Here is a 20152-nt window from a genome sequence, read left to right as displayed (position 1 = left end):
ATCAGCTCTGTGCTTATGCTTCTTGCCCTCCACGCGGTTAGGACCCCGGGTGGGCAGAAGATATATAGACACGGAGAAACTAACATCAGACAGTGTGATTGATGCCCAAATGAAAGGTGCATTTAGGAAGAATGGGTCCTAGTTGGAACAGATGGGAAAACTTCATGGCCCTGGGTTTATAGATGGGTCTTATCTCAGATGTCACCCCTGAGGGACACCTTCTCTCATCACCCTTCCTTAGACATCCTCCAACCCTTAGTTCCTCCGTCACAACATCCCACTACATTTTTCTTAGCATGCATCACTCTATGAGACTGTCTTATTTGTTTAACTCCCACTTGAATGCAAGCCCTTGAAGGCAAGGATCTTGCCTGTTTTGCCCAATAAATGATTCTCAGCACCTCGTATATAGTAAAGGTTCAATGATTATTTATTGAAAAATGAAATAATAATTTGTGGAATGAACGAATTACGGAGATCATCGGGTGTATCTGTTTAACTTCCACTAGACTGTAAGCCCTTGAGGGTGAGGCTCTTGCCAGACTCGTTCCATGATTCCCTCATCCCTACGTAATAATTATTGGCTGCCTAAGTGAGTGAGTCACTAAGAAGCGAGGGCCAGGCGGGAATGGCCTGTGATATCATACACAGGTGAGCCTTGTCCAGTGAACTAAGTGCCAGGCCTAGGTTTCAGGCTAAGCCCTCCCTTCCCCCCTGCCCCTCCTGCCCCTGTCCCTAAAGGTACAGCTTGCCATTTTAAATGATGGCTGTGGACAAAATCTTTACATCTGGTTACTTAGAAGCCAGTTGGAAGCAGTGCCTCATTCTTGTTCTTAGCTCGTTTGATTGTTAAAAACAAATAAAAGCCAGGTTAATTTAGGAGGGAGGATAATTTTTTAAAAATAGCTCAAGTCCTTTATATAGAAAAACAGAAAAATTACATTAGGCAGGAAGGAAATAATATGGTTGGGTAGTTGCTAAGTGCAATTTGTGGTACCTAGGACGTAAAAAAAAAGCTCTCTGGTACTTGGAGTGAATTCTTGGGGAGGGAATGCTTTAAAGGCGGCCCAGAGTGGCTCAACCTTGATTAAGATGCGAAGTTAATGTTGCCGGGTGTTTAAAACACTGGTTCAGGACCCGAGAGCACAGAACAACCTGTCCCTGCTATTCCTGGAGCTCCACGGAGCTCTTCGCCATCCAGGATCCCTATTCTGTTCATTTTAAAGAACACCATTCTTCCCCCTCGTTCGAGATTTCTGTTTTTCAAAGTTAGGAAAATTAATGGACACCTATCTCCCACTCACACGGTATCAGTCTATTGATGTTACTTGCTGCCTCTGGAGTGAGTTATGGGGACAGGGGCATGGGAGAGTGGGACTTTAGGACCCGATTGTCTTTCCTGTGCACTTCCCCAAGGTAGAAATAATATCACCTTGTACTTGGATTTAGAGAGCAAGACCTTTACACGTATTATCTCCCCAGAGGAAACAAATGATTGGTTTTTAGATACCTAAGAATTGCATCACTGACTGTGCCTGTCACAGAAACAGGGAAACTATTAGCAGGTCATAACTTTAACTTGAAATTAAGTAGGTGACTGGCCCTCACGGCAGTTGCCCTGGGGTGACAGCCAATCCCCAGGTCTCCACACCCTTCCCTGTGTCTGGGGCTGGAGGGTGGGCCGAGGGAGGGAGGAATGTGGGTGTCATTCCAACCGTCAAGGTACTTCTGGCTGAGGATCCAAAACACAAGTCAAGAGATGACTGGAAGATACCTAAAGTGAAGGTTAGGAGTTTGGAGCGAAGAGATCGTGGCCGTGAACCGCAGTCCCTGGGGCAGGCGTCGTGGAGGACGGTGGGCAGAGCACGAGGCTCCTGGGGACTGGTGGTGTGGGCACGCAGAGACAAGGCCGGCAGGACAAGTGGATGAAGTCACACATCTCAGCTTCAGCTGGGCCCCAGCTCCTTTGATGTCCTTCCAAACCTCAGTCCTTCACGGTGCCATCTTCACAGTTTGCCTGCCTAACCTGTCCCATGATGACTTAATGTTTTATATCAGCTTCTTTGCGAGTACATTTAAACGAAACCTTGAATGGCTACTACTGTCAACAGAAAATGGGTATTTTTTAACATCTACACTAAACGCCTAACTATTAATGTAAAACAGTAAGCCTGTGGGCTCCTGCTGTCTTTCATACATCCCAGGATTGGGTGTGTCTCCCTTAAAGCTTTCTCTATACTTTTGTGACTCTCATCCATCCTCTGAAAACTCCAAACCCACCTTTTCTTCTGAACCTCTCAGCAATGACCTTTATCTCCGAATTCAATGAGAGCTCCTGTCGCTTTCCTCCACTTCTCTTGAAAATGGTTTGTGTTCTTCCGTATGTCTTCTGGACTCCGAATGTATTCTTTCTCTCTCTAATCGTTTTGCCTTTGCTCCCTTCCTTTATTCATTTAACAAATAGCCCCAGATCACCCATTGGAGGCCATCCGTATCCAGGCGGAGTTTATCCTACATCAGCGGGTTCTCGACCAGGGGCGATTTCCTCCAGGAGATGTGTGACAATGTCTGGAGACCTTATTGGTTGTCACATACAGGGAGGGGCGGCCGCTGGCAGCTAGTGGGTAGAGGCCAGGGATGCTGCTAAGACCCTACAGTGCCCAGGACGGAGACAGTGCCCTGCAACAAAGAAGTAGCTGGCCCCAAATGTCCACAGTGTTGCAGTGTGGAAAGCCTGCGGCGTCCCTAACAGGCTCTTAGAATCTGGCCCAGGCTTCCCGTCTGGACTCAATCTTTTGTCCTTCCATCCCTCAACTCCACCGAACCCTGTGGCTGCGTCCGTTCCTTGCTGTTCACAGCAGGCCATGCATTTCCACACCCTTGAACTTTGTGCACGGTGTTCTCTGTCCACAATGCACTTTTCCCCTGCCTGTCCTGAAGAGTCTCACTCACGTCTTGAGACTGTGCAAATACTCCACTGCCCCGAGGGCCTCACTGATATGCCTCTTCCCTGGCTCAGCACAGAGCTTTGCTTCTGCTTTGGGGTTCCTGTTGGCACAGGCAGCTTAGATTGTAGTGTGTGTGTGTGTGTGTGTGTGTGTGTGTGTGTGTGTCTACAACTTAGTCTGTTCGGGCTGCTGGAACAAAGTAGCACAGAGTGGGTGGCTTATAGACAACAGTTTATTCTCACAGTTCTCCGGAAGTTCGAGACCAGACGTCAGCGGGTTCCGGTCGCTGACTTCTTGCTGTGTCCTCCAGCGGTGGAAGAGGCAAGGGAGGTCTCTTGCGTCTCTTTTGTAAGAGCGCTAATCCCATTCCCGAGGACTCGTGATGTAAGCAGCTCCCGAAGGCCCACCTCCTCACACCATCACACTGGGCATTAAGATTTCAGCACATGAGGGGCGCCTGGGTGGTTGAGCGTCCAACTCCCGCTCACGATCTTAAGTCATGGTCTCGCCGTTCGTGAGTTCGAGCCCCGCGTCAGGCTCTGTGCTGACAGCTCGGAGCCTGCTTCGGATTCTGGGTCTCCCTCTCTCTCTGCCCCTCCCTGGCTTGTGCTCTGTCTCTGTCTCTTTCAAAAATAAATAAAAAACATAAAAAAAAAAAAAAGATTTCAGCACGCGAATTTTGGGGGGATACAACCATTCAAACTATAGTAATTTCTGTGTTAGAGGGACTGGGAACCTCTTATTTAACTTTCCATTTTTTGAGTACTTGCTGTAATGTGGCTGCAGACGGAAGCAAGAATCATCAAAACATGAAAATATTCACTACCAAACCCCAAGTACTTACAGACGTGATGCCGTGTGAAAACACTAGCCTGGACCCTCACCTGTTGGGCCCCAGGGTTTGCTGGTCAGTCTCTCACTGGCTGTCCATGGCTAAAAGTGTACCACAAATGACTGGAAAGTACAATGGAAACTCTTGGAGAATATGCATGGTCTCAGCAGATAGCAGAGGGCGATGCTTGAGACTCCCTCCTCCATCGTACATGAAACCGCCAAGGGACGACTTCATGTGAATGAAGGCAGCTAACGACTGAGAAGAGAGAGCTGACGAGGGATGGAACTCAAAGCAAAAGCACATCCTAAGGGAGTAATTTAAATAGCTAGAGCCTGGGAGACACCCATGGGGAAGCTAATCAACTCATTGACTATTTCTGCCAAGAGCTCCGTTCCTGTGATTGAGCTGTGAAGTCCGGATGGACTGGGTAGTGCTCTTACCGTTTGGTGGGGAAGATTGTGGTAAAAACTAGCACTTGATTCATTCTGTGTAATAAGAATTTGCATAGACTCACAATTTTAGCCTAAGTTGTGTGTGTGTATATGTATTTCATATATGAATATATAATCATATGTATATGTATCACCACATATATGCATGTGTATATGTGTGTTATCTCATCTATGAATATATAATCATACATATAAGTATCACCACATATATGCATGTGTATATGTGTGTATCTCATATATGAATGTATAATCATATGTATATGTATCACCACATATATGCATGTGTATATGTATGTGTATCTCATCTATGAATATATAATCATACATATAAGTATTACTGCATATATGCATGTGTATATGTGTGTATATATATCTCATCTATGAATATATAATCATATGTATATGTATCACCACATACATGCATGCATGTATGTATATATATCATATATGAATATATAATCATATGTATATATATATATCACCGCATATATGCATGTGTATATGTGTGTGTATATATATCTCACATATGAATATATAATCATATGTATATGTATCACTGCATATATGCATGTGCATGTGTGTATGTGTAAAAACTTGCTTTCATCATTTTATATTTCATTTTTCAGGATGAAGTCTCAGCCACACACTTCGTTTTTCATTAGTTACTATGAAATTTGGTGTTGGTTTTAAGTGGAGTCAGTGGGCTTATTAGGCACCAATTATACACTAAAAAGGAGAGCTTTCTTAAACCCTCAGGTCTGGGTCTGACAGAGAGGTGTGGCTAGGAGAAAGATGCAGAAGTCCACGGGGTGACAAGCAGCGGGGGCAGAGGTGGGGTGGGGCGGGTGGCATTTTGGGGAAGTGCTGTTGCCCGAGGCCTTGCACAGACTCTCAGCTTTCCACGTAGTGACCTGAACAACCCTCACAAAACGGAGAGCCAGGGTCTGCATGTGGCCTGCAAAGCTCAAGCTGAAGACTTCGATGTCCCGCGGCCTCTCCGGTGCAGGGTTAGGTGTTGGGGGGTGGGGTTGATGGTTCCCCTGGCGCTGGAAAGGGAGAGGAGAGAAAGCAGGAGGAGCCCAGCACCCTCCTCCCCTTCAGGGATCTCACGTTACTTGTAATTGGACAAGTGTCTCGAGTCAAATTCAATTGCATTCCCATTAGCGACTGAAGATTTCGGGTAATTGCTCTGAACTTCCTACCCACGTGATTCACCCCCGCCTCTTATTTACCCCAGTGTCTCGCTGAGCTCTGCCTACATTCCTAGCACAAGAAATGAATCTCTCATAAGAAATGAATCTCTCCCAGGAGGACTTTGACTATTCCAGTAACTCCTCATCCTGAGAAATTAAAGGTCATTTCTTCAAGCTGAATAGATTTGTCCTCTTTGCGGTCGTCTCCTCACCAGGCAGTCCCTATCGAAATGAGCATCACTCCGTGCGCAGCACCTCTGCCTTGGAGAGACTTCCTTGCACAGACCCTCGCACAGAGGTCTAAAGCCTGGCCCGGGGTCCTTCCCGGGAGAACAGAAATGTCACCATCACACGTGTGCCCGGACACAAGCAGCTTCTGCAGTCCTTTGGCATTCGCCAGATGTACTTTGTTTGGTCCCTGTTACCACACTGGGAGACGGGAAGGTGGGGGGGGGGGTGCGCTGGCCCCGAGTCGAGGTTCTGGAGACCAAAGAAGCCCCAAAGTAGCATCTTCACGGGCAGACTTACGAGCTTTTTCCTTTTTTTTTTTTTTTTTTTAAACCCTCATGAAGGACCTTTTTTTATCTGAAGTCACCCAGACGGTGGTCTGTCATTTGATGACCACGACAAAAATGGTAAACCAATTCCTGGCCTGTTGTATCAGAAAGGGAGAGGGGCTACGGTCTGTGCTGAGGGGCACAGTCTCTCTGAGAGGCATGATTAGGTTTGCGAAGGGAGACAGCCTGGCTTTCTGTTGTCTGCGGAGCTTGGCAATCTCCCGCGTTTTGCTGGAGGCCAATTAGTTCTCTAGCTTTGCTGGAGGCCAATGGACCAATCCAGAGACAGATGAGGCCCTGTAGGGGGCTCCCCTGCCAAGTACCCCTATCCACAGGGGACCCCGGGAAGCAAGGAATTACAAATGCAGCTGCATATTGGCTGGGATTGGATTCAGACAGCTCCTTTTTTTGTGCGGCCTATTCTGGCTTGACTTCATCTCGATGGCCTTTCAGATGTAACGTTTCGGTGGCCAGCGGCGCGAACACCGAGGGAGAGAACGATTACAGCCAGAGTCCAATTCCTGAAAGCCGTTCAGCTGCCTACGGTTTCAAAAGACCAGCCCCCTGGGGTCCGTCCCTTTCAATAATGAGTGCCAGGCCGTATTGTAAGGTTGAAGAAATATCTGGTCTTTCTCCAAGGCCTTTCTCCAAGCTCTGAGCTTAGGGCACATCACACGTATTCTCTCACTGGCCAGGGTGACACTTTGCGCGGGGAGGAGACAGGGGCCATTGTTCCAGCTGGGAGATGGAAGCCGAGAGACAGCCCCGTCTGTCCCGTCACAGGTGCCTTCTTCTCCCCAGCCCGACTCTCTCGTCGTTACATTATGGCGTGGGGACAAAACTTGTGTACCACACTTCCTCATTGTCTGGGTCCGGCCACGGGAGAGCACAAACGTTTGCGGTCAGAATACGACGTGCCCAGGTCACCCTCATTCCCGCTGTGAGAAGGTGGCTGCGCTCGAATGTTGTAAACCTGAGCAGAAGTGCACGAAATACCCCGTGGATTCTATGCAGAGCAAGGGGGGGAGAGGCAACTTTTCCTTTTTTTTTTTTTTTTTTAACATTTTTTTTTTTTTTTTTTTTTTTTTTATTTATTTTTGGGACAGAGAGAGACAGAGCATGAACGGGGGAGGGGCAGAGAGAGAGGGAGACACAGAATCGGAAACAGGCTCCAGGCTCCGAGCCATCAGCCCAGAGCCTGACGCGGGGCTCGAACTCACGGACCGAGAGATGGTGACCTGGCTGAAGTCGGACGCTTAACCGACTGCGCCACCCAGGCGCCCCAAGGCAACTTTTCCTTTATTGTGGTCTTAAGAGGTCCGTTCTGCAGCAATGTGACGTTTCGTGTATATTGTAAAAATTGTAATGAAAATCAAGCACAACAGGATGGAAAGGCAGAAGAGAAGTCAGTGGTTTGCCACGAACCGTCTCGTAAGCGCTGACCTGGCCCTTTCAAAAAAAAAAGAATACATGATTTCATTATCAAGGCTCAGTTCCTGGTACAGGAAGGTAGCATAATGGTGTGGAGGGCGCTGAAGAGCTTAGGAGCACGCGGGTAGAAGGTTCTTGAATGTGGCTCCAACGGGAATATTCAGATGGTACTTTAACAAAGCCTTGGGGGTCAACAATACAAACAGCAAGTACCTATGGGCCCAGCAGGGGCCCCTCCTCTACTCACCTGTCAGTCTGTTGCCTTTTGTGATGCCACGATACCCAGACTGGTTACTTCAGGCAGTTAATGACAGGATGACTGAACTGGATTATTGGCATCCAAGATGGAAACCAGAACACTGGGGGCCAGGCTTGCCGGCAGTGTGTAGGCATAGCCTCTATGCAGCTGAGTACCATGTTGGAAAACCTTTAGGGAGAGATGACATATCGACTTCCATTCCTATCGTATGTTCTGCCGCCTCCCAGACAAAACCAAACAAAACCAGACAAAACAAAAGTGCGTGTCCTTTCTATTTTGATGGCTGCTTCTTGACCGACTGAGAGAACAGAAGGTCTTCACATCTCGATGCTCCAGCATCATGTTGGAAATTTGCCAAGTGAGTTTTCCATGAAGTATGAGATGAACGCATACCAATGTAGACGATGAAGCAGACCAAACCCCAGTACTTAGGATGGGAGGGGGCCAGAGGCTTGCAAGAATGCAGGGGTTTGATCTTGGTTCTGGTGAGAGCACCGGACAGAAGGAGCATTCTGAAGAGATGGCCTGTGTCAGTCACAGCTGACTCTCCAGTGCCTACGACCAAGCACCGTGCCAGACATCACTTCGCTGTTCAGTAAGCATCTGTTGACATAAAGGGATGATAGGAAGCCATGATTCAATGTCTTATTTATCAATGGGGCCAACGCAAGTATAGACAAACTTATAAAACAGAATTGGGAACTCGCAAGGCACAACCTGAAGGTCCGTAAGCCAGAAAGAACACAAGGGTACTGAGCGAGTGCCTCAGTCTGAGCAGTACCCCCAGCAGTGCTATGGGTCAGTCTTGGAGACTGGTCTTGGAGGCCAGAGCAGAGAGAAGCAGGGACAGGAGCCCAGCTGGTGGCTCAGAGCAGGTCTGGAGGGAGGGATGTGCCCACAGCCGAAACTGCCTTCATTTGAAAGAACAGCTGTTTGCCTGGACCTAAGGCTGGGGAAAAACCGCCGAGCCATATGTCCTTAGTAAATCAGTGCGATGTGCCCGAATGATCAATGAGAAGGTGGCCAGTCAGCCCCTGCAATTCATGTTGGCCTTTCTTCCAAACATTTCAGACACCTAGCAGATGGGGAAACAGAGGCACCAGAACTCATGTGTTGACCATTTTGGGGATGCGGTGAAGGAAAACCCTATCTGTGTATCCAGGCTTTTTCCTTTTCTGAGCTGTCTCATCACTGAGAGTAATAGTGTTGAAAAAGCCTTCTGTGAGAGGTCATTTCAGAAGTTTCCTGTTTCTTCAAATGGCATCGACTATAGCTCTGAATAAGACAAAATCCTCAAATCGTTTCAGTTATTTACATCAGCCAACTGGTGTCTCAGCACATTCAGATATTTACATTTTTAACAGGAGTTATCAGCACATAGCACTGGTTGTATATCCACTAAAATTTTACTTTGGGCAATACCCTGAAAACCTAATACAGACCCTTTTAAGTTTTACCTAAAATTAATTGAAAAATACAAAAATCAACAGCTTTCCTTCACACCAGCAAAGATCATTTATAAGCACTAATGGAGAATTTTCACTCAAAATTACCCCAAATATGGGATACCCAGGAAGAATTCTTAAAAAAATGTTTATTTATTTTGAGAGAGAGAAAGGGAGAGAGAGCAGAGAAGGGTCAGAGAGAGAGAGGGAGAGAGAGAATCCCGGGCAGGCTCCATGCTGCTAACAGTGAGATCATGACCTGAGCTGAAGTCAAGAGTCAGAAGGTTAACTGACTGAGCCACCCAGGTGCCCCCATAGGAAGAAACCTTAACAAGAGGTATATAGGACCTATATGAAGAGAATCATAAACATTTAGAGGAATATGACAGGAAACTTGAATAATGGAAGACCGTGCTCTTGAGTTGGAAGACGGAATGTTTTGATGTCAATTTCCCTCAAATTAGTTTAGTGGAATTGCAATCAAAATCCCAACAGGATGCTTTTTTGCCACAATCACACCTCATAGAGTGATTCCAATGTTCACTTGCAACAATAAATATGTGAGAATATCCAAGAAGGTTTGAAAAGGAAAAGAGGAAAACTTGATCTACCAAATATTACAACACATTATCCAGCTACAGTAGCTAAAATAGTATACTGGGAAAATAGAATGTAAAAGTATAAAAGTACCTAAAAAGTAGATACTGGACAAAAATGGAGAGAAGGAAATGGCTAGCCTTAAAATTAATCTTGGGATATATGATACTTAGTCATTTGATTTAAATTAGCACTTCAAATCCAAGGGGACAGGATAGATTAGCAAATAAATGGTGGTAGGATAGTCCCTTAAGTATTTGGGTGAAAAAAAAAAAAACCCAGAAAATTGTATCATCTCAGGCTACATACCTAAACCAATTCTAGATGAACTAAAGAGATAAATGTTAAAAATCGAATTATTCATACAGATTCAACTGAATAAATAGGACTGATTCACAAACACCGAAAAGCATCAAAAACAAAATTAGGAAGAAAATGTAGGAAAATATTTATCACAAATATGATGAAGAGCTAATTTTCCTAATGCATTAAAAACCCATAGAACTATTAAAAAGTCACTCAAAACTCTTTAGAAAATAAAAATACCATGCACAGACAATTCATAGAAGAGGTGCAAATGGTTAATAGGTCTGAAAAATGCTCAACTGTATTGGTGATCCAACATATGTAAATCAAAACGGCATGCCCTGTTTGGCCTATTAAATTAGCAACAACTAAAATATAGCTCTTATTCAGAGTTGGTGAGTGTGAAGTGAGAAAGGCACTTTTATACACTTCTGTTGCAAGTGCAAATTGGTACAATCTTTCTGGAGAGCAATTTAGCAATCTTATCCCGAACCTTAAGCATTCCTCTTTGCCCTGGTGATTCCCGAGGCAGAAATCTACTGTAGCCAAATATCCAGGGATCTGGACAAAGATCTAGATCTCAGAATTATTTGCAGTAATGTAAAACTGGAAAAACTCGAGTGCTCAGAGAAGGATTTACCGGTTGGGTCATGAAGGAAAAGAAGTAGTCTTTTGAAGGGAGGGAGGAGGTGAAAGAAAGTTCCAGGAAAAACAAGAGCACGGGTGAGGTGTGTGTGAAATTTTCACATGGGTGTGTGAAAATTCACTGTGTGGCCAATTTGGAGATGGCAGCGTGCTTGGACATGGCTGAGGTGGGGCGTGTAGGGGGAGTGGGAGAAAGTGAGGCTCAGAAGCTCCTCTGGAGTTGTCCACCTCCCCCATGAGAATTTAAGGTGCAGGGATTCTGTGTTGGTCATTTATACGTCCTCCCCAGTTTCTACTAGGTGCTGAATAAACGTCTGTAAGTTAATAAATAAATAGATTTCTTTCAGATCTTGAGTGGCTTTGAGTTACATGTTACTGAGCTCTGGGGTTACTCTAGAGCCAATGAAGATCCAGCAGGGTTTCTTAGGAAGAAAAGTAATAAAGATTCTTCCTGAGTAACTGGATTGATTCATTTTTTTTATGACATGCTTTAAATGATATTTTAAAACAGACTCATTTGGACTTCAGTCAGTAGGGGGTGCACCAATGCTGGAAATTCCAATACTAATAAAGAATAATGCTTGTTTATTAATCTTATGGTTTTTCATCCTGGGTGCTATTTACCTCCTTTGCACCCTTCTCCTTGCTAACTATCCCCCACAATTTTTCATTTCTCGCTGTCACGCACACTGCTAGTGGATATGTAATGCCTCAAAACAACCAGTTATGAAACTGGTTTTAAAAAGAGTTAATCTAATATTGTTACTTATTACAGTTGTTAAAAGTAAATGTGACATTTTTAAGAAATTGTGGTAAAAGGAGGAGGGCTTAAATTGTGCTTGTCATTTACTCAGGACAAATTTTCCATCAGAATAGGTGAGAAAGGACTAGAAAAAAATGGAGGCGATAATTTGATGATTTATGGGAACACTAATACTATAATTGGAGCAAGAATAATAGTGACCTTTAGAGAATGGATATTTTACAAAGGGTTCATTAACAAGAAGGATTTGGCTTTTGGAACATTTTTTCCCCTTAAAGTTCTTCATGAAACAGAATTAATAAAATGCTATGGTTTATTGAAATTAAAAAAAAAAGGACAGAAAACTGTGGAGTTGTGTAGAAGAATTGAGGGGAAAGTAAGATGATTTTGTATATGGCATTTTTGGGGACAGAAAGGAACTTGAATGGTAAATTTATAATAGGAAGATGATAACTAAAAATACTGTACCAGAATAATTAGTGTTGATATCAAAACCTAAGAAATAGAAATCAGCATTTGATGGAAGACAAATAACCAGGTATAGAACTCAAGAAAACACAACCCAAGTAGAAAAAGAGCTATTTGTAGTGATGGGAAGTTTGGAAACTTAAAGATTCTTACATTTCATTGGACAATGCTGTGATCTTTTGGAATGATGCTATATGGAGGACCAGGGATCCTCTCCCCTTTAATTCTCTTAAAATACTAACAATGTGGTTTAGAAGAAAGGAAAAAATCGCAATGGAAATGATTATTCAGATGCATCAAATTCAACCAAAAGTCAAAAAACTTTTGTAGAAGGAAAAAGAATAAAACTAAAATAAGAAGACAAACACTGTGTGGAAATTTCTCTAAAAGGCAAAGATGCTCAAAGGGGATTCTAAAAGATATTTCAACATTGTGCAGTTCAAGAATGACATACTTATAAAAAGTTGTACAGACAACCTAAAATCAAAAATTTTCATAAAGATATGGCAATGATAATAAATACAGGAAAGCAAAGCTTGCAATAACCATATCAAATAATTCATGATAAAAACTATTAAGTGAAATAAATGGGTAGTTATAGAAAGATAAACACTTAAGTACATACTTAGGAAATAATAATTGTCAATTTATATGCACCTAATAACATAGCAACAAAACACACAAAGCAAAGAATGTAAGAACTTCCTGTAGAAACTAGGAAAAATTCAGTTACAGCGGAGCATTAAGTTCCTTATAATCAAGACCAGAACAAGTAAAGTAGACAAAATTCTGTAGTCTATACATGAGGTAAAGTGTCTTCAGAATTACTTGAAGAACACTTATTAATCTTATCCCTTGCTAGTTTATATAAAATTGAGTGAATAAACTTCACCAGAGGTTTTATAGGCTACATTCTAACCAAAATACAATTAAAAATTGAAATTAGAAGTCTTAAGAATAAACAAACAAAATTGTAAGTTATTCTGATACTTTGAAATAATCTCCTGAAGAGCAACTGGGACAATGGGAAAGTCAAGAACTCAGTAACGATTTAGAAAATAATAATAATACACTACATACCAAAATCAGTGGTTAGAGAAAATGTTAGTGAAAGTTTTAAATGTTTTATTGTTAAATTGAAAAGAAAGTAAATAAATTATTCAACTTAGTATCTCAGAGAATAAAAGACACAATAAAAGAAATAAAAAGATAAAGTCATAAATTGGAAAGTAAAAAATAAAGTCAACAAAAGCAACAGATGATTCCTTAACTTTTATTAATATGGACAAGCTTCTGATAAGCCTAACAGGAAAAAACTAAACAACACATAAAAATAGAAATTAGAACACAAATAGAAATGTATTGAAATAACTGTAAGAAATAACTATCTGTAAGTATGCTATTGTACTTGTAACTCTAAAAGAAATGGGTAATTTCATTCAAAATAAAAATTCCTAAAGTTGATCCAAGACAAAGAAAATCTTCATAGATTGATGAGAGGGGAAAAATCAGAAAGTCATAAAAAAATATTACAATGTCAAGGAAAAAACTCTGAATTCTGAGGCAATTTTTAAAAATATTTTAGGAAATAGATAATACTATGTTACAAAGAGTATTCTTGCAGAGAATACACTTCTGATAAGTATAAACACCCCAAACAACTAGTAAATGCAATGAATATAGAGCGGAAAATCTTAAATAAAACCTGTAAAGTGGGCATTGCAATATAAAGTTAAATGTATCCCTGAAATGCAAGGATGGTTCAATTGCAACATCTTATAAGACATCAGTGAATTAAATAAAAATCCATATATATAGGCATTTCCATAGATGCTAAAAAGTAATTTAAAAAATTCAACACATAGTCCAAGTACACACTTTTTTTCAAGAGGATTAAAAGCCTTTCTTTCTTTCTTTCTTTCTTTCTTTCTTTCTTTCTTTCTTTCTTTCTTTCTTATTTTTTTTAAAGATTTTATTTTTAAAATAATCTCTATACCCAACATGGGGATGGAACTCACAACCCTGAGATCAGGAGTCACATGCTCTAGTGATTGAGCCAGCCAGGCACCCCTAAAATTATATTTTATTAATATATTATGAAATTATTTTTTAAAATAATTTTAAGTGACAATGATTTAGTCCATGGACAACCCTAGAGCCATTTCTTTAAAAGCAGAATAAAATTAAGGTGCTGCCTAATTTAACATTGTTTTGGAATGTCTGTTCAATAAATTAAGCACCAAAATTAAGACATAAGAAGAATTCATGTTGGGCCCATAGAGACAAAATATTCAATGTCAGGTGATAAAAACTGTAAATAAGCTGTGTCATGTTGTCAGATACACGGAATGTCTAAAATCAATAGTATTCTAATGTTCTAGCATTAACATCTCATTAATTATAACAAGAAAGAAATTACAACAAGAAAATTATGCATTTCTTACTTAGGAAAACAGACTATGGAAAGCAATGAACAATTTCCTGGAAAGTACAGACAATGGGATGTAGACCAACGCTGTGTTCTAGAAGAGAAGAAATTTTCCAAGGATGATAATTCTCCCCAAGTTGAATAATAAAAATAATAAAAATAATAAAAATCCCTAGATAATGTTAAGCAGAACAAACAAATGAAAACCACCAAAGAAAATAATTATAAAATTCATGAGGATAAAAAGACCACAATACCATATGTTTTCACTCTTATGTGGATCCTGAGAAACTTAACAGAAGACCATGGGGGAGGGGAAGAAAAAAAAAGAGGTTAGAGAGGGAGGGAGCCAAAACATAAGAGACTCTTAAAAACTGAGAATAAACTGAGGTTGATGGGGGGTAGGAGGGAGGGGTGGGTGGGTGATGGGTATTAAGGAGGGCACCTGTTGGGATGAGCACTGGGTGTTGTATGGAAACCAATTTGACAATAAATTTCATATTAAAATAAAATAAAATAAAATAAAATAAAATAAATAAACAAATAAATAGAAGAAAAGAAAAGAAGGGAAAAAAAAGACCACAAAAAATATAAACAATTTAAATAAGTGGTAACTAGTCCAGCTGGCAGAAGTAGATTTACCACGAAGCTAATGAAAGTTAAGTTCTTATAGTTTCTGTAAATTTTACAAAAGTAAGTGTATTTCCATTATATTTCTCTATCCTCCAAATTGGTTAAGCTCCCTCAAATTGTAGAAGATGCCACAATATTTCATTCTACCATGCCAGATAAAATATTATGTTATAAATCTACAATAATTAAAAGTTTACCCAAGTAGGGTAGAAAAACAAATCAGTAGAATGGGAAAAAGAAAAAGCTAGAAATTAGTCCACTGATATGTAAATTTTAGCTATATGAGAAAGTGTCACAAAAATGTGATGAGCGGATGAATAATTTAATATAAGGTGTTGGGTAACAACTCACGTGATGGCCAAAATATTGGCAACAGTATGGGATGTGCATGAGAACGCATGTTGGCCATTCCCACCCGGTGTCACTCTACAGGTGGGTGTGAACTTGATTTAGCTCTGTCTTAAATTAGGAAATTGGGAAAAATACACTTTAGATCCATATTCCATACTATGTTGAACTCTGGATGGATTAGCACATTAAACATAAGGTTTGGGTTCTTCTTTTTCCTTTTTAAAAAATGTTTACTTATTTTTGAGAGAGAGTGGGGGAGGGGCAGAGAAAGAGGGTGACAGGATACAGAGTGGGTTCTGTGCTGACAGCGGAGAGCCCAATGAAGACTTGAGCTCACTAACTGTGGAGATCATGACCTGAGCCGAAGTCAGATGCTTAACCGACTGAGCCACCCAGGCGCCCTGAGGTTTGGCTTCTAACTAGTTATTGAGAAGAGGGATACAACTTTCTAAGGGCTGAGCAAAACAGGAAACTGAACATGTGACTATTGGATTGTATGCCACTTTCATAAAATGAAAATTAATGAAATAAAAAAGGAAACAGTTACCTGGGAAAAAACGTGGGAGGCAAATATAACAAAGGGTTAATGTTGAAAGAAGCCACTTAAATACGTCAATACAATGAAGAGTCCAATGAACAAAGAGACACAGTTCGGGGGCGCCTGGGTGGCTCAGTCGGTTGAGCGTCTGACTTCAGCTCAGGTCATGGTCCCACGGTTCATGGGTTCGAGCCCACGTCGGGCTCTGTGCTGACATCTTAGAGCCTGCTTTGTGGATTGTGTCTCCCTCTCTCTCTGCCCCTCCCTTGCTCGTGCTCTGCCTGTCTCTCTCTCAAAAATAAATAAACATAAACAAGTAAAAAACAAACCAAACCAAAGAGACCGAGTTCATAAGTGAGCAATATACCCAAGTGTGGAGATGAAGCAAACGTACGAAAAGGTGTTGGCCTTCCACACGAATGAAAGAAATGCTAAGCAAGAGAGCTATAGGTGCTGTTAAAACAGTTCACATCAGCAAAGATGTTTTTCTTTTAAGAGTATTTATTTTGAGAGAGAGACAGAGAGCACATGGGGGGCGAGGGGAGAGAGAGAGGGAGACAGAATCCCAAGCAGGTTCTGCACTGTCAGCGCAGAGCCTGTTGCGGGGCTCAAACCCACAAACCTGCAGATCGTGACCTGAGCTGAAACCAAGAGTCTGACCCTTAACCGACTGAGCCACTCAGGCGCCCCAGCAAAATGTTTTAAAAGATTGGGTGCCTGGCTGGCTTAGTCGGTAGAGCGTGCGACTCTAGATCTTGGGGTTGTGAGTTCCAGTCTCACATTGGGTGTACAGATTACTCAAAAATAAAATCTTTGGGGCGTCTGGCTGTTTTGGTAAGTGGAGCGTGCTACTCTGGATCTTGGGGTTGTGAGTCCCAGCCCCAGGCCGGGTGTAGAGATTACTTAAAAAAAAAAAAAAATCTTAAAAAAAAGATAATGCCTATTGCTGGTACAGCTGCAGTTACACTGGCAACTGTGTACGTTACATGTAATAGTTTTCTTTCAAACAGAAATAAAAGGAATATATTTGCAATATGAAAAATAGAATAATAAAAATGTTTCTGCCTCTTTATAATCCTACCTCTGAGAAAAATCACAGTTCACGAAGAGGATATGGAATGTTGAGTCGGGAATTTTAGGTTTGAATCTGGATTCTAGTATTTTCAAGCTGCGTGATCCTGGGAATGCTGTTTACTTTTTCCTCCTCAGTTTCCTCATTTGCAAAGGTGAAATTATCATATGTATCTCAGGGGATTGCAGGGAGGGTTAAATGCAATGGTGTGCATGGAAATTGAAAAGTGCTGCATTTCCGTGACACTTTGCACCTTTGTCCACAAGCCTCAGTTTCCTTATCTGTCACATGGGGACGATGATACCTATTTCGCGAGTTCCTTGGGATAATGCACGCATTCTTTCATTCAACCGCCAGGATCCAGTAGTCATGGGGGTGCTGACCTAGGTGCTGGCCGCACTGGGGTGATCCAACTGGACTTGAGTCCAGGGACAAGCTTGTCCGGTGGTGATCATGCTGTGGGTCTCAACAAACACAAACGTGCTATCATTAGCCGTCTGGGAGTGTGGTGCACTCAGAGCTCCTCCAAGGAGATCTCGCATTTGCAATCCTTATTTGCGTCCTCTGCGTAGAACGGGGGCTCAAATTAATGTTCCACCAATTGGATGGAGGGGCAAATGCATGCATACATGTTTACAGGAAGGTAATTATTTTAATGAATCATCTGAAGTCCCCTAAATGCCCAACAGAAGACGAGTGGCTGAGCAAACGGTGTTGCAATCATTCAGCAGAAGAGTCTGCAGCCATTAAAATGGAAAATTATGAGGATCACGAAAGACAGAGACATATTGGATATAATATTACATGGGGAACATAAGCAGAATACAAAGCAGCATATACTTCCCAATTACAACTATGTCTCCACGTGAAAGCAGATACTGAGAACAAACACTTTTATTACAGTAGCGGGGATTCTGGGTGAACTAAAAAAAATTCCTTTAACGGCTTGAAACATTAGGTATGCAATGAAATAAGGGGAGAGAAAATGGTTGTTGTACAGAGAGAACCAATAGGTGACTGTATTCACTTTTTGTGCTGAAGTGTAACATGCAAAGCGCACTGGAGGGTACCCTCAGTGAATCTTCACACACCTGTACATCTGTGTAACCTCCACCCAGATCCACTCCTAGAACATTACAACCGGGTAGTTCTAAACAGGAAGAAGGGCTTTGCTGTATACCCGTGAGTGGTGCAGGGAAAACGAACAGACAATACTATTTTGCAGAAAGCTATCGCCGTGTTTCTAACGGGGAAGATGCGACGTTAGACCGTGTGAAATCTGCAGAGAATCGCGCTCGCATTTTTAGATGGAATTGGGAAGTTGACAGATTTCCCAAGGCAAACAATGTGAGCAGGTTTTTTTTTTTTTTTTCTTTCCCCTTCCCCTTTTACACTAAAAGGCCCAAATGGAAGAAAATCGCTCTGGAATGATTACATGTAATATGCATAACTGCAAATCTGACACCACCCAGGTAATAGGCATATAACCTCCCTTGTCTCTGCAGCAAGATACACAAAGTGACACGGAAAAATCCCACTGGAGCTAGGACTCTGCATTGTGCCCCCCCCCCCCCTCCCAGGTTTGGGTGGGAAAAGACCGGACCCGCCCGGGAAGCGCAGGGGGGGGGGGGCGGGGGTGGGTGGGTGTCTGTCCGTCCCTGCCTCAGTTTCCCCCAGGCGCGGATGCCCCGCAGCCCCCCAGATCCCCAGCCACAAACACTGCCGCCCGCCCCAGCGTCCCCGCTTTCCCTTCCGGTGGGTGACTGTTGGGGGGGGGGGACTCGTGTCTCTCCAGGCCTCTCCGGGCGCTTCCGCAGACCCCCCTCCGCCGGCGGGGGCGGGCGCTGGGGCTGAGTCACCGGCGCGGGAGGGGCGCGGGTCAGGGACCCTGACGTCAGGACGCGAGCCAGACTTTAAAAATAGTGAAATGCTCTGTGAATCAAAGATGATCCGATGGGGAGAAAATAGGCGGGCGGCGCAAGGTCTTACTGGTTTCCTGCAAGTAATTTGTCCTCGACCTGGGGCCGCGCCGAAGTTACAGATGGAAACAGACCCAAGCGCCTGAGGTGTCCGGAAACTCAGGAGAAGCAGTCGGGGTGAACCGGCCACGTTGTGTGCAGTCACGGGCCAAGGGAGGGGCTCGGGGGAGGGGAAGGGCGAGGAGGCCTGGCCCCCTTCCCCATCGCGGCGCCCCGAGCAGGTGGGGCGGCCGGTTTCTGCCTTAGGACGCGTAAAACATCCGGCCGCTGCTCGTGGGATGGGGATCCGGGGGTACGGACGGCAGCGCCTTCTTTGCTCAACCCCAAACACAAAGGGATCTAGGTTTTGGGACCACGTAAGGTGCCCAGACTGGGCCGCCCTGGTGGTTCATTTCGGACATGCCTCCCCTGCTGGATATTCAGTCGGCCCCGAGCTTTGCCAGCTTTCATTAACTTAATTGGTTTTCTTCTTTGGATGGAAAATAGAAATATATTAGTCAACGACTTCAAATAACCTCCCCGCCCCAAGGAAAGTCTCGGTGCATTCTCCGTGATGAGGCCGCTAAGTTCTTAAGCGGATGCTTCTGTACGAGCATAGAATCACAAGAGTAATATTTCAAGGGCACTAAAGCCGGGCACGCAGCTGGCATTTAATAAATTCCAAATAACGAGTCAGAGCGCATCAGTGGCTCTAAATTCAAAAATCAATTCTGTAACATTAATAATAAAAACAATCACCTGTGGGAATTAGTGTGGTTTTTTTTTTTTTTTTTTTTTTTTTTTTTTGCCTTTTTTTTAGTGATTATAGGATTTACCCACTGGATAAAAAATGTTCTATTTATAAAAACAAAGCAAGGCCCATAATTAAACACCATATTGCTTTAAAGGAGAGTTTCAAATTTTAGTTTCTTGATACAATTAGCTAGCTCTATTTTTTTTGAATGATAGTACAGGAGGCTAGAGGGCGTATAAAAAAATAATCTGAAGCAACTTTATAACAAAAACAAAAAAGTTACTTTCAATTTCTGTTGTTAGTGTTTACATATTATCAAGATGTTGCCATAAATTGTGAGCTCTAGGTGGAGGGCAGGTTTTAACGAGGCCCTCTGGATTTCTACTCACCACCCCCCCCCCCCCCTTCGTTTCAGGTACATTTTATCCACATGATGAAACATCAGTGTAGAATTAAATATTATACTGGCGAAGGAATGCAGAAAATAAACGTGTTTTGTTTTACCTCTGATTTTCTCCC

Source organism: Panthera leo, chromosome A3 (assembly GCF_018350215.1).
Source record: "Panthera leo isolate Ple1 chromosome A3, P.leo_Ple1_pat1.1, whole genome shotgun sequence".
NCBI lineage: Eukaryota > Metazoa > Chordata > Mammalia > Carnivora > Felidae > Panthera > Panthera leo.
This window is presented reverse-complemented; position numbering follows the sequence as displayed.